The sequence below is a fragment of the Zingiber officinale genome, chromosome 7B (assembly GCF_018446385.1).
Source record: "Zingiber officinale cultivar Zhangliang chromosome 7B, Zo_v1.1, whole genome shotgun sequence".
In the NCBI taxonomy this organism is placed as follows: Eukaryota; Viridiplantae; Streptophyta; class Magnoliopsida; order Zingiberales; family Zingiberaceae; genus Zingiber; species Zingiber officinale.
The window spans coordinates 88401229-88416942 of NC_055999.1; the positions used below are offsets into that span (position 1 = coordinate 88401229).

General features: G+C 41.2%; 1 long non-coding RNA gene across 1 annotated transcript; it reads right to left on the bottom strand.

The window, feature by feature from the left end:
- Positions 1 to 618: 618 nt before the first annotated feature.
- Positions 619 to 1731, bottom strand: LOC122003915. Its single transcript, XR_006118158.1, has 3 exons — positions 1684 to 1731; positions 829 to 908; positions 619 to 674 (listed from the first exon to the last, which is right to left on the bottom strand). It is a non-coding gene; the product is annotated as an uncharacterized LOC122003915 (long non-coding RNA).
- Between the last annotated feature and the right edge of the window lie 13983 nt (positions 1732 to 15714).

The window sequence follows — 15714 nt, forward strand, 5'->3', positions numbered from 1 at the left end:
TCAACTTCTAATTTAGTGGTGTTGTTTGTGCTACTCTCTTTGGGCATAACAAGCCAGAGTGACCATGGTCCAAAACTTTGAACAAGACTGATTTTACCAGCCAGTTGATGGCCTATACCATGTGAATCATTTTCATATAACCTTTACAAACCTATAATAAGATCTGAACTAACATTGGCATAAACCAAATTGTGTTAACTATACCAATTTTATGGATCAGTATAACTGTTAGAACCAGCTGATATCATTTCAACTCGTCACAAGGACTTTTTGAGGGTTTTTTTACACTGTTTAAGTTATTTTATACTTCTAAACCCAAACATTTCTTATCTGATTCCCTCGCTCTTTACAATATTCCACTCAAATGGTTGATTCTCTTAATTGATTAATCACAAGCGGATGCACAAGACGACTAACAATGAAATAACCATGTAATTGAACATAAAAGTAAAAAAGATTTCTTTATAAATAAATATTAACCGACCCAACTCCACCACCAATCTGAAAACATCAATCGAAGACTAGAAGATTTTACCTTGTGTTCTTCAATCTCCGTAAAATGCTGCTTCCACCTCTCCCAATCCCAATCCTTCCCATTTTCCTCGACCGCAGTCACCTTCTTCTCCTCCTCCGTAATGCAACCAACAAATTTGGATGGATGACGCCTCAAAACACTATTGCATTAAAATACAAAAGAAAATTAATTTTTTCCTGATCCAAAAATCTTAACCTAACGTTTACATAACTACACTTCATCAAATGAATGTACAAAGTAGAATACTAGTTTGTTTGTGTTGCATATAAAGCAAAAAAAAAATGAAATACAACCTAGTTACTAAAGAATGATCAAACATATGGTTTATTGGTTGCACAATAAGGGCACCATCAACTCCTGCCTCTGACATGCACTGGAAGAAAAGGCAAATATGTCAGGGATTTTTTTTCATTTAAGAGCATTAAATAAGTTACAACAAATCACATATGATTGATTGCAGCAAGACAACTTGGAGTCTGACCACCAGATGGTATTGTAAGAAATGGTAGTTCTTCCTTCTATCACTTTATTCTTAGCAAAGATGAAGAGTATATTCAATAAATTGCTCCACAATGTGATATACAATCATTCTTGAACAAAAAAAAGTTAAGTATCAGTAAACTCACGATTACTGGTAGGCTGGGGGTCCTAAACAAGTATTACAAATAGTTCTTTTACTGAATATATAGCAAATCTAACTATGAAAAAATTGGAATGTGAAGATAACAACAATACACTACTATTAGGCAAAGTATCAAACAAGTATCAACAAAATACAGTTCCTTTTAATAATGCATAAAATGCTATTATACCACTAATTTATCAACCATGACACTGGATCAATAATTCCAATAATGTGCATACGGATAAATAGATAATATGAGACAGTTAGATTGTTTGAGTTTGGAACAATACAGGAATGACTGATTTCCAGCAATAAAATTCTAAAAGACCAAATCTCAAATCTCCAACATAGTTGGTGAAAGACCATGATTCATACGTCAAATGTTAGGCACACAACCCGTCATACTAACCTAAAACAGAACTCCAACTTACGGCAGCTAAATTCTTCGCCTCTTATTGCTTCAAACCGACTTCCTTAACCACAGAGATTATTTGAAACTCCTATTCAAAAAAAATCCAAGTACCTTGAGCAAGAAATCAGCGTCCCCAGGGACGGAAGGCTCCTGGCCAAGAAAATAAGGGTAATTCTCTGCAGCCTACATGCCAAGGAGGAATCATCAGCGTCGAAAGAAAGCACCTTTCAATTCAAAGGCATCGGGGGATTTACCTCTTTGGGAGGCGCCCATACGTGGAGATGCGAGTCCAATATTTTGGGAGGAGGACAAGATGAAGGAGAAGGGATGGCCTCGGCATTGGAGGTGGCCATTCGAACGGCGACGGGGAGGGTTTGCTTGTAAAAGAGGAACAAGACGAATGGAGAAGGGGAGGCAGCTAAGAGCATGTTTGTTAACCAGACTAAAACTGCATCGTGGATTCCTGTTCAGCCATCTTTTCCAGAAGAAACAACAACCTTCAACCATAATGATCGTGGGCATAAATACTAGCAGCATGAACACAGATTAGAGTTTGACATAACCTAAAGTCTAACGACTACCTTGAATTTCATACTCAAGTTGCTTCAAAGGACCATGCGTAAACCCTAGTAAGGAAACATAAAAAAACGAAAAAGAAACAGACGAAGAGAGAACATACCTCTCCGGTGTGGGAGAAGCAGCTGTGGAGATAGTTCTCGTCAACCCAATACTGGAGGTTGTCGATCCACAGGCTACGGACCTCCTCCAGGGTGGTGGGCTGGTGGCAGGGGCGTAGCTAGGTAGAACTTTGGGGGTGCGACCGCACCTCCTGAAATTTGAGAAAAAAAATTGTACATTGGGATAAAAATAAAAAGACTTAATTATAAATTTTAAAATTCTATGAAATTTTACATAAAAAACCCAATGAATTTTATTTTTTTTCTCTCCCTTAATTTCTTTTTCCCCTCTCTCCTATTTTTTTATTTGTCTTCATTATTTTATTTTATTTTTTCCTTGTGTTTTCCTCTCTGCTACTATGACCCCCATTTTTATCACTACATGATATTATTGCCAGCGCTGCCGTTGTTTGCTACTGTTAGGACCAAAAGTAGCTAGAGGGGGGGTGAATAGCTCGTCGCGTGCTCGTAGCTCGGCGTTGCTCGTTTCTTCTAAGATGTGCAGCGGAAAATGCAGAAACAAATCACACAACGCTAACAAGGTTGGTTTACTTGGTATCCACCTCACAAGAGGTGACTAGTCCAAGGATCCACACCACGCACGCACCCTCCACTATGAAAACACTCCTTTTCGGTAACTACCGAGGGCGGAGAAGCCCTACAAGACTCTCAGTACAAGAAGAAAGGAAAGGGAAACTAAATACAAGCGCAAAGCTTACAATGAGTACAGAAAACCCTAACCCTAGCTTCTCTTCTTGTCTTTGATCCGCCTCTTGACTTGGAAAGCTTCCAAGATCCTTCAAGAACTGGCGATCTGATCTTTGAGAGCGCTGTGGAGAAGTTGGCGAAAGATCCGAGTGAATCGGAGAAGAGATCGTAACCAGCGCACGCCTGCAGCTTAAATCGACGCCAACGGGGAACCCGATCGATTCAAATGTTCCCAATCGATCGGGAGGCTTTGATCGATTCACGGATCGATCCAGCGCCTACGCGGGAAACACGGATCGATCCGGCGCTTATCGCGCGGGACGCCCCAATCGATCCACCGATCGATTGGGACATCTGATCGATCCACGGATCGATCCGGAGGCTTCTCATTGGAAAGCCGGATCGATCCACCGATCGATCAGGGTATTCCCTGATCGATCAAGACTTGGTTTTTGCCCAAAACCAAGTTCCAAGACTCCAACCCAACATCCGGTCAACCTTGACCCGTTGGTACATCATGCCTAGCATCCGTCACCCTTTGACCTGCTAGGACTTCCCACCAAGTGTCCGTCAACCTTTGACCCACTTGACTTTTCTAGTCGTGCAAGTATCCGGTCACCCTTGACCTACTTGACTTCCACAGATGTCCGGTCAACCTTGACCCATCCGGATTTCCTCATGCCAAGATTCCACATCCTTCGACCTACTTGGACTTCCCAACACCGGATGTCCGATCATCCTTGATCCATCTGAATTTTCCTTGCGACTTCACTCACCGTGACTTTCACCTAGTTTCACTCACTAGGGTTTTCCATCTGCCTAGCTTCACTCACTAGGACTTTCCATCTGCCTAGCTTCACTCACTAGGACTTTCACCTGGCTTCACTCACCAGGATTTCCTTCTGCCTAACATCCCAGTCAGGACTTCCCAGTCAAGTATCCGGTCAACCTTGACCTACTTGACTCTCCTTCAATCAGTATCTTATTGTCAAACATCTAAACCCAAACCAAGACTCAGCTTGGTTAACCAGGTCAACCTTGACCTGAGGGATATTGCACCAACAATCTCCCCCTTTTTGATGTTTGACAATACCACAATAACACTTACAATCCCACATGTAAGTTAGGCTAATCCCATAGCCTCATTCTTCATGCCACTAGGTAATGAATACATAAGTTAGACTCTTCATTCTCCCCCTAAGAGGGCAAACTCCCTCTAGGTAATGAACGCCTAACTTACTCCCATTCACAAGTCCTTTCATTCTCCCCCTATTGGCACACATCAAACCCCCTACTGATAAAACACAGCAACCCATCTTTGGGCACACATCAACCCATGCCCCAATTTTGGGTATACATCAACAAATCCATTTGTTGACAACTCTCCCCCTGAAGAGTTGCTCATCGTTGTTCACAACATCACTCGTTGTGATCAACACGACAATGAAGGTCCCATACCCTTCATTTATCCTTAACTTCTCCCTCAATGTAGACAAATACCCAACCTTGAGCATTTTCTAACCACTTGAGTTTCCACTTGAAATAATGAGGATATCCACTCCCCATTTCAAGTTCAAAAGCTCGTCCATGAGCATTTTCTTTAAAGAAGGTTAACCACCTTCCAAGGTTCATGAAAAATAATTTTCATGCCTTTAAAGAGTCCCTCCCCCTGAAGACATGGTGGTAACTTCTGTCATTGCACCAACAATGACTTGGAATCCCTAAACCTTTAGGAAACCCAGATTTAGAAGTTTTGAGGTTCAAATGTTCAAAATTTGAAACAAACCTCAACCTAAACTTCAATGAAGTCTTCCTTGACCAATCCATCCTTGTTTTCCACACGAAAACACCCGTTTTATGTATAAAAATGTATTTTTAGGGGTTTGGAATGGTTACCTAGACTAAAATAGGTTTAGAGTGCTGAAATCAGACATTCCCAGCCAAAATCAGCGTCCTGGATCGATTGGAGTTGGGTTCCAATCGATTCAACCTATTTGAATCGATCCACTGATCGATTCAGGATGTGTGGATCGATCGGCTGATCGATCCAGCGAACTTCTGCTCGCAAGAGTTGCCTTCTGAATCGATCCACGGATCGATTCAGGCACTCCAATCGATCCATGGATCGATCGGAGCCTCTGATAGTTGCTGAATTTTAAATTCAGCCAACTTCAGAAACCCCTAGAAAATTCTACAAAAATCCAAAAATCATGAAATTTCGTGTAGACATTATTTAGGGCATACTTAATCATAGAAAAATAGTTTTCTATGAAAATACTTCATATTTTTCAAAGATTGACACAAACTTGAAAACTTGCAAAAACTTTAGCGTTTTCTTCAAGTTTGTGTCTAACTATTCAATGGTGATTACTATCAAAAGATAGCCTTCACCAAAGTTTTCCAAAAACATTTTAAAAACATTTTCAAAACCAATATCCCATCATGTTCCTTGGGCATAATGCACATGACTTGTACATTAGCTTTCCCAATGATGGGAAAACACATAACTATGTGTTTTGATGAACTTAAAACTCAAAAGAATGCACTAAATCAACATCTTGAGCTTTGTTCATCATCCTAACATCTCACTTGTATCTAATGTGTACTAAAGCACATACAAGTCACCTTATAGTCTTTGTGAGATGTAGATTTTGGTTTTGCCCTAATCTAGGGATCATGCATATCTATCTAGGCATTCTAGAGATATTAGACATCCACCTAGGATGTCACTTATCAATAATTGTTGTTAAATGCCATTTGTCCTTAATTACAAGGAAATAAACATAATGCATGATAATGTTATGGCATACATCAAAATAAAACAGCTTTCAAAAGAAAGATTCCTATAACTACATGATGTATGTATGGCATGACATGGTATTTTTGTATTTTTCATGATACGTCATGAATGCAAAATACAAATAAGATAAAATATGATGTCATGGCATATTATGAGCAAACAATCATGGCAAGGTTTAGCATAAATAAAATATACCTAGATAACCTATCTAAGTATCCTTAACCACTTAGCTACCTCAAAACCACTTGTTTTAACTTAAACCGTTAAACCTAGATTGCCCTAAATGCTTCAAAGAAATGCCAAAACCTAAATTGACATTTCTATTTCTCTTGATTTGTTTATGCCACTTAAAAATTAAGCATATTCCTCAAATATTGGCAAATTTTATTTTTCCACAAGAGTAGCACTATTAAATTAAGGCCCGGATTGCCTTAAATTTCCTAAGAACATACCAAAATCCCAACTTGGTAGTTCTTATGAATTTCCCAATATGTGCCATTTAAGACTAAAATCAATTCTTCCACCATTAGGCACATTTTACTCTTTCAAGGAGTAAATAATACTTCCATTTCATTTTCAAAGGTTAACAAAAACCTTGAAAATGCTCCTTGAGTGTCAATTTCCTCAAAGTTGGGTTAACTACCTTTCTAATCGGAGTTGACACTCTCTAACCCATCTATGGGGTAGAGAAGATGCTCCTAGGAACCCAACACCTATTGGTGCTCCTTGGATGCTCTAGGTATTCACTAGGGATAACTTCCCTAGATACCTTCCTAATGACCTTGTTTGGCTTCTTGGAGGCCTTGGTCACACTTTCTAGGTCAACTCTAGGAATAGCCTCCCTTGTGACCTTGTTTGTGACTTTCTTCGACTTCTTAGAAGCCTTAGTCACATTTATTGCAAAAATACTCTTAGGGATGACTTCCCTAGTATTTTTGGCTTGACCACTAGACCTAGGGTTTGTTCCATAACTATATGGAACTCTATGGTAAGTGGGCACATCCTTCTTAGCCTTTGGTTTGTATCCCAAACCTCTATGGCCATTGGATGGTTTTTGTACCCCTAAACCTAGGTTATGCTCTTTTTGCCCTAATAGGATATTTTCCATCCTTTTTAGGGTCTTTTCCATTTTATCAAGTCTTGACCTCAAGACTTGATTTTCCATCACTAAGTCCTTAGTTTTTGTTTTTCCATTAAGTTCATGAGCATTTTTGTTTCTAGGCTTGTAGCTACAATCCTTAGAGTTCTTGCCTAGACTTTTACCTACATTCCTAGCCTTAGGTGTAGTAGTTTTGGCATGTAGGGCCACATGCTTTTCCTTAAAGCCCTCATGCTTCCTATTCTTATGGTAAATCGCATTAAAATGATAAAAGTTAGAACTATCATGCTTTTTACCATAATGTAAAGGGGTAGGCTCAATAAATGTTACCTTCTTCTTTACCTTGGAGGCTCCCCCTTGACTAATGCCTCCTTGAGCCTTGACCATCTTCTTCCCTTTGGGGCATTGACTTCGGTAATGCCCTTTTTGGTTGCAAGAAAAACACACAATGTGCTCCTTGCTCCTTTTTGTTCCGGGGATGGTCTCCTTGGGCTTCTCCTTGCCCTTTTGTGCCACTTGGTCCTTTTTCTTGGCCAAGTTGGGACACTTGCTCTTGTAGTGCCCACTTTCCCTACACTCAAAACATATTATATGATTTTTATTTTTAATTGAAACATTTATACCTTCTTGTGTAGGGATGGCACTTCCTCCTCCATTTGCTATTTCTTGAATTTCGGAGGTGGCACCACCTTCTTCTTCTTCACTTGACCCGGATGTCGAAGCTTCTCCTTCTTCTTGATCCGGCGTCACCAAGGATTGCTCCCCCTCAATCCTAGAGGTGGAGGCTTCATCATCTTGAACATGAAACAAGGAGTATGCTCCCTCCTTGTTCCCTTCGTTGCATTCCCTTGAGGATGAAGCTTCTTGGATTTCCTCTTCTTCGGAGGTTGAGCATCTCTCAACCTCGGAGTCCTCCTCTTGGTCTTGCTCCAAAGAGTCACCCTCTCTAGATTCTTCATGATCTTGTACAGTGGAGGGGATCTCTTCATGAAGCTTGTCCAATTTGCTCCATAATTCCTTTGCATCTTCATATTCTCCAATTTTGCAAAGGATGGTGCTTGGCAATAAATTGACCAAAAGCTTGGTCACTTTGTCATTAGCCTCGCACCTTTGGACTTGCTCTTGGCTCCACTTGCTCCTCTTGAGAACTTTGCCCTTTGAATTTCTTGGAGCCTTGAAGCCTTCCATTAGAGCAAACCATTGCTCTATCTCCATCATAAGAAAATTTTCGATTCTTGATTTCCAAGAATCGAAACTCGTAGAGGTGTATGGTGGAGCCACCCTTGTGTCAAATCCAAGTCCATCTTGGAATTGCATCTTGAAGTTGAGCTTGATAAAGTCTTGAACTTGAAGAATTTGCTCCAACTTCTTCACCCTCTAGCTTTTCTTGATATGCTTGACCCTTCCGGCGATGATTCCGGTGAAGAGCGGCCTTGCTCTGATACCACTTGTTAGGACCAAAAGTAGCTAGAGGGGGGGGTGAATAGCTCGTTGCTCGCTCGTTGCTCGGCGTTGCTTGGCGTTGCTTGTTTCTTCAAGGATATGCAGCGGAAAATAACAGAAACAATCACACAACGCTAACAAGGTTGGTTTACTTGGTATCCACCTCACAAGAGGTGACTAATCCAAGGATCCACACCACGCACGCACCCTCCACTATGAAAACACTCCTTTTCGGTAACTACCGAGGGCGGAGAAGCCCTACAAGACTCTCAGTACAAGAAGAAAGGAAAGGGAAACTAAATACAAGCGCAAAGCTTACAATGAGTACAGAAAACCCTAACCCTAGCTTCTCTTCTTGTCTTTGATCCGCCTCTTGACTTGGAAAGCTTCCAAGATCCTTCAAGAACTGGCGATCTGATCTTTGAGAGCGCTGTGGAGAAGTTGGCGAAAGATCTGGAGTGAATCGGAGAAGAGATACCGCAGCCATCGCACGCCTGCAGCTTAAATCGACGCCAACGGTCGGAACCCGATCGATTCAAATGTTCCCAATCGATCGGGGAGGCTTTGGATCGATTCACGGATCGATCCAGAGCGCCTCTGTGCTCTGGGAAAAACGCCTGGATCGATCCAGCGCTTATCGCGCGAAGCAGCCGCGTCCCAATCGATCCACTGATCGATTGGGACATCTGGATCGATCCACGGATCGATCCAGAGGCTTTCTGTTCGCTGGGAAAAGCCTGGATCGATCCACTGATCGATCCAGCTCCTGGATCGATCCCCTGATCGATCCAGCACTTGGTTTTTGCCCAAAACCAAGTTCCAAGACTCCCAACCCAACATCCGGTCAACCTTGACCCGTTGGTACATCATGCCTAGCATCTGGTCACTCCTTTGACCTGCTAGGACTTCCCACCAAGTGTCTGGTCAATCCCTTTGACCCACTTGGACTTTTCTAGTCGTGCCAAGTATCCGGTCACTCCCTTGACCTACTTGGACTTCCACCAGATGTCTGGTCAACCTTGACCCATCTGGATTTCCTCAAGCCAAGTATCCAGTCAATCCTTTGACCTACTTGGACTTCCCAACACCAGATGTCCGATCATCCTTGATCCATCTGAATTTTCCCTTGCCTGGCTTCACTCACCAGGACTTTCACCTAGTTTCACTCACTAGGGTTTTCCATCTGCCTAGCTTCACTCACTAGGACTTTCCATCTGCCTAGCTTCACTCACTAGGACTTTCCATCTGCCTAGCTTCACTCACTAGGACTTTCACCTGGCTTCACTCACCAGGATTTCCTTCTGCCTAACATCCCAGTCAGGACTTCCCAGTCAAGTATCCGGTCAACCTTGACCTACTTGACTCTCCTTCAATCAGTATCTTATTGTCAAACATCTAAACCCAAACCAAGACTCACCTTGACCTGAGGGATATTGCACCAACAGCTACGAGTATCGTCATTGTCACTACATCAAGTCTCCATAGTAAACACCTTTTAATTATGGTGAAATTTTCTTGTTTGATCTTTTTCATTACAGATTTATGTGCTAAAAAAATATAGTGTCAATTTTTTAAATTTATGTTTTTATTTGTTAGTCAAGTATGTTATTTGTTTACTATCAATTTATTATTATTTTTGAATGGTTGGGAAAAAATCTAGTCATTAAATTAAGTAATTATATGTCTAAAATATTATGCTAATAATAAATTAGGTGAAATATGAATGTTGAGTATTTTAAGAAAATATGAGATATACCTACTTTAAATAGGGCATCTCCCCCTCCACTACATCTTTCTTCTCTGTCTTTTCCACCTAAATGATTCTTTGACTTTGAGTCATAGATAAGGTATGAGGATCAACAGATCGTTGTTTCAACTAAAATCAAGGGCTAAACTAAAAACAAAATTAAATTTAAGTTCATTTTTAACTCATTGAATTCGAAATTTATACTTTTAGGGAGTGAAAATTGATCTGTACTAATATTTAGAATTTTAAAAATCGTCCCTCCTGAACTAAAATTCTAGCTACGCCACTGGCTGGTGGTAGCCATGGGAGACGGTGGTAGTAGTGGGTGGGGCGGCGACGACAACCCATCCTTGTTGGTGATGCTATTGTTGCTGGTGGGACGAATCCATCGGATCCTGAAAGGGAAGGAGGCTCGAGAATCGCCGAGGCGGCGCCCTCTCCGGCGAATTAATCTTACTGCTAAATACTGAAAAATATAAAACCAACAACTATATTAACATGAAAGGAGAAGGGGTGGCAGGTTTAGGACTTGGAGAGGAAAGGAGAAAAAAAACGTGAAGTAGGTGAAGAGATCGACGAAAATGCTTAGGGATCGAGAAGGTAAAGGGGGGAATGCGGCGGCAAAAAATTTCGAGGAGAGGGAAAGAAAAAACGCGGCGGCAAAAAATGGCGAAGGGAAAAAACGGCGAATGAAAAAAATAACTATATTCAACAACACTTAATAGACACCGGTTTTCAAAAATCGTTGTCGTAATCTCAAAAAAATACCCACATAGACAACAATTTTCAAAAACTGTTGTCATAGCCTTTAAAAACCGTTGTCGTAGCCCCAAAAAAGCATAAATAGACAACGATTTTTAAAAATCGTTGTCGTAAGCCAAAAAAACTGCTAAAAGACAACGATTTTTGTTAAAACCGTTGTTAAAAGGCAAAAAGACAACGATTTGGCATAAAACCGTTATCGTTTGAGTGTTGTTGAATGAGGATTTTCTTGTAGTGATTCATAATAACAGAAGTTTTGTTCTTTTATGCAATCGGTATAAAAAAAACAACCTCAAATGGTCCTACTCAATACACACATAGTGTACTAGTATAATTTTATAGTCAAGATAAACTAATACCAAATCACACTACAACCATTCCAATGGTTTGTCCCAATCCATCTTTGTTGTGAGCTACTATTTATAATTTATAAGGAATTGATAACATTATCTTCTGTATGACACCACACTATTAGGATCTCTTCGTACGGCTAGAGAGGGGGGTGTGAATAGCCGACCCCAATTGTTGACGTTTCTTTCTACAAACTAGGGTTAGCGCAGCGGAAACTAAATGCAGAAAGAAAACAGGAGAAGAAATCAAACCTCTACGCAAGGATGTAACGAGGTTCGGAGATGAAACTCCTACTCCTCGGCGTGTCCGTAAGGTGGACGAAGCCTATCAATCCGTCGGTGGATGAGTCCCCGGAAAATCGGCTAAATCAAACTCCTTGTGGGTGGAGAAACCTCGCCACAATCACTTGCAACAGCAAGCTAAGAGTACAAGAGAATAGCAAGAACAAAATACAACAGGAATGTAAACACAGTAGCTTTCCTTCTCGTCGACTGGGGTCCCGGATGAAGTAGCAACTTCACGGACAGATGCAACAAGCAACTCAGCAGCGGAATGAAGCTCACGCGAAGCTTCGACAAGGAGGAGCTCAACAAAGCTCAAGAACAACAACAGGAAGGAAGAAGAAGAAGTCTTGGTGCGGCGGCGCACCCCTTTATACCGCGAAGAAGAAGAAACTAGCCGCTGCGTTAGAACTCGATCGGTCCGCAGCCGATCAGCCTAGGCGCATGAAGTTTGTCACCCGATCGGTCCCCGACCGATCGGTGTCGCTGATCGAAGCCCGATCGGTCCAGGCCGATCGAGCTTATCGATCGGTCTTGCCGATCGAGCATGGGTGGATCGGCAGACCGATCCACGGCTTCTTCTCGCGAGGTTGCGTTGCCTCGATCGGTCTCCGCATCGATCAGATTACAACCGCGAGCCACCGATCCGATTCGATCGGTCACCGATCGATCAAGGCAAACGCAGTATCACCGGATCGGTCACCCGATCCAAACTTCTCAGCCCTAGACCTAAGGCTTCCACACCAACATTCGGTCAACCTTGACCTGTTGGTACATCATTCCTAGCATCCGGTCACTCCCTTGACCTGCTAGCACTTCCCGCTAATTGTCCGGTCAATCCTTTTGACCCACTTAGACTTCTCCACACCAGATGTCCGACCACCCTTGATCCATCTGGATTTTTCCCTTGCCCAGCTTCACTCACCAGGACTTTCCACACTGCCTAACATCCCAGTTAGGACTTTCTCACTGCCTGGCTTCACTCACCAGGACTTTCCAACTGCCTAACATCCCAGTTAGGACTTTCCCATTGCCTAACATCCCAGTTAGGACTTTTTTACTGCCTGGCTTCACTCACCAGGACTTTCCACACTACCTAACATCCCAGTTAGGGCTTTCCCTCGTTCCAAGCTCCCTGCTTGGACTTCTCCGTGCCAAGTCTCCATACTTGGACTTTTCCAGTGCCAAGTCTCCATACTTGGACTTTTCCAGTGCCAAGTCTCCATACTTGGACTTTTCCATACTTGGACTTTTCCCGTGCCAAGTCTCCATACTTGGACTTTTCGCGTGCCAAGCTCCCTGCTTGGACTTTTCCAGTGCCAAGTCTCCATACTTGGACTTTTCCAGTGCCAAGCTCCCTGCTTGGACTTTTCCGTTGCCAAGTCTCCATACTTGGACTTTTTCCCGAATCAGGTCAACCAGGTCAACCTTGACCTACGGTTGCACCAATAATCTCCCAAACATCTATTCTTGTCCCATATCAAGAATACAACTCTTCCACGAGTGTCAAACATCAAAATACAACTCAACTAGGTCAACCTTGACCTAAGGTTGCACCAACAATCTTCCTAAGTCAAACATCAAAATACAACTCGAGTCAGGTCAACTCGAGTCAGGTCAACCTTGACCTAAGGTTGCACCAACAATCTCCCCCTTTTTGATGTTTGACAAAACTCATAATCAAGTTAGGTTAACCCGATAACCTAACTTAGGTTTTCCAACCATCTTCCAATGTCCAATGTTCTTTCCTTGAACATTCTCTGGACATTCTCCCCTTAGGTTAACCCGATAACCTAACTTGGGTTCTCCAATAATTCTCCCCCTTTTTGACACACATCAAAAAGAATTCCAATGTTCTTCCTCGAACATTCCTTGACATTCTTCCCCTAGCTTAGGTTAATCCGATAACCTAACTTGGGTTCTCCAATAATTCTCCAATGAACACTCTCCCCTTTTTGACATACATCAAAAAGGAAAAAGGAGGGTATCAAGGTCAAGAGTTTCTTCCTAATGAAAGTCCCATACCTTTCATTGAAACTCTTAATTTCCCCTTGATACTAAACTCAACAATCAACTTAGTGATAATCCCATATCACTAATCCTCAAAAGTCTTAAGGAGTAAAAACTCCCCCTAACAGTCAACTCCCCCTTGACAATTAGGTAAAACTCCTCCTAAAGGTTAACTCCCCCTTGACCATTGCACCAACAATGTCTTTGTGAGTTCCAAACCTTTAGAAATCCACAAAACCCAACTTCCAGCTGAAATTTCAGACCAACAGCTGAAAATCAGAAACTGGCACGCTCTGATCGGTCGATCGAACCATGGATCGGTCCCCGCATCGATCAGCCTTCACCGATCGCACCAAGCTCTCGGTTTTCGATCGGCCCGCACCGATCCATGCCATCGATCGGTCCACGCACCGATCAGACTTCTGGATCGGTCCCCGACCGATCCAGGCTTCATTGATCGCAATTTTCCTTCCGAAATTCAGAAACTCCTAGAAAATTCCAGAAAATTTGAAAAATTATGAAATTTTGAGGATACATTCCTCATAACATATACTATCATGGAAAAATAGTTTTCTATGAAAATAACTTCCATTTTTCAATCTTGATACAAAGTTCAAAAACTTTGAAATAGTTCAAGTTTAACTCAACTTTGTATCACAATGTTCAATGATGAATGCTATCACTAGGAAAGCTTCATCAAGGTTTTTCAAATCAATTTTAAAATGCTTTTAAAACCATTTGAATTTAGGACCATAATCTTAGGGCTAGATATACATGACTTGTACACAAACTTTCCCTATGATCCTTAATTTCTTGAATTAGGGTCATCTAGGTACAAGGACAATGCACCTTGATCCTAACTCATGATCCTAATATCTCACACACATCTAAGGTGTATCAAACCACATTCAAGTCAATTTGATGTGAGATATGGGTTAAGGTCAACTTAGGCTAAGTTCTCATGCATTTTCTAAACACCAATTTGATCTCAATATCAAATTATATGTTTGTCCTCAAATCAATTTCATTGATTATAATGCAAGAGATGATGACATGGCATATAATGATATCATAAGTAAAAACATGTGCCAATGTCATGATGTCATGGCATAAAGTTTGAAAACTTAAATAAAGCATGACATATAAACTAGCCTAAGCATTATCATGACATTTCAAATGATAATAAAATAAATATGATGTCATGGCATGGCATATGGAAACCAATCATGGCAAGTTAGCACAAATAAAATACCTAAATTCCCTATCTAAGTATCCTTAGCCTTAGCTAGCTTAAAATCTAACCCTAGATTGCCCATATATCCCTAAGAGAAAACCAAAATCCCAATTATGGTATTTCTCTAGGTTTTCTTAAATTGTGCCAAATAAGATTAAAATCAATATTTTTCAAATATGGCACAATTTACTCTTCAAGGAGTAAATAATAATTCTTTTTCATTTTCAAAGGTTCACAAAACCTTGAAAATGCTCCTTGAGTGTCAATTTCCTCAAAGTTGGGTTAACTACCCTTCTTATTGGAGTTGACACTCTCTAACCCATTTATGGGGTTGAGAAGATGCTCCTAGGAACCCAATATCTATGTGAGCTCATTGAGTTCACTAAATATTCACTAGGGATGACTTCCCTAGCAACCCTCCTAATGACCCTCTTAGTCTTTGAAGCCTTGGTCATTTGGGACTCATCAAGATCAACTCTAGGGGTGACTCCCCTTGTGACCTTGGTGGTGGTCTTTCTAGCCCTAGGTTTTGTTCCATAATCGAATGGAACACTATGATAAGTGGGCTTGACCACTTGGGACTTAGGTTTGTGACCCAAACCTTTCTTGTCCTTGGACTTGGGTTTTTGACTCTTAAACCCTAGAGATGACTTCTCCATGTTTTTAAGAGCCTTTTCTAAATTATCAAGTCTTGACCTCAAGACTTGATTTTCCCTCTCTAATACCTCAAGTGTTAATTTGTCATTTTCTCTTGAGATATTCCTAGGCATGTGTCTAGTCTTCTTGGGATTTCTACCTAGGTTTTCCTTAACTTTAGAAGCGTTAATCCTAGGGTTGGTATTTCTAGTGTTATCCTTACCTAGGCTAACATGTTTAGCTCCTAAGCACATGTATTGGTTCCTAAAGTTAACATGCTTATCATTATTAACAATTGCAACAAAACTACTAGCATGAGTTTTATTAGAATTGCAATAATGAACCTTAGAGATTACCTTAGGGTTTGCCTTAGCCCCCCCTATTGATGTGCTTG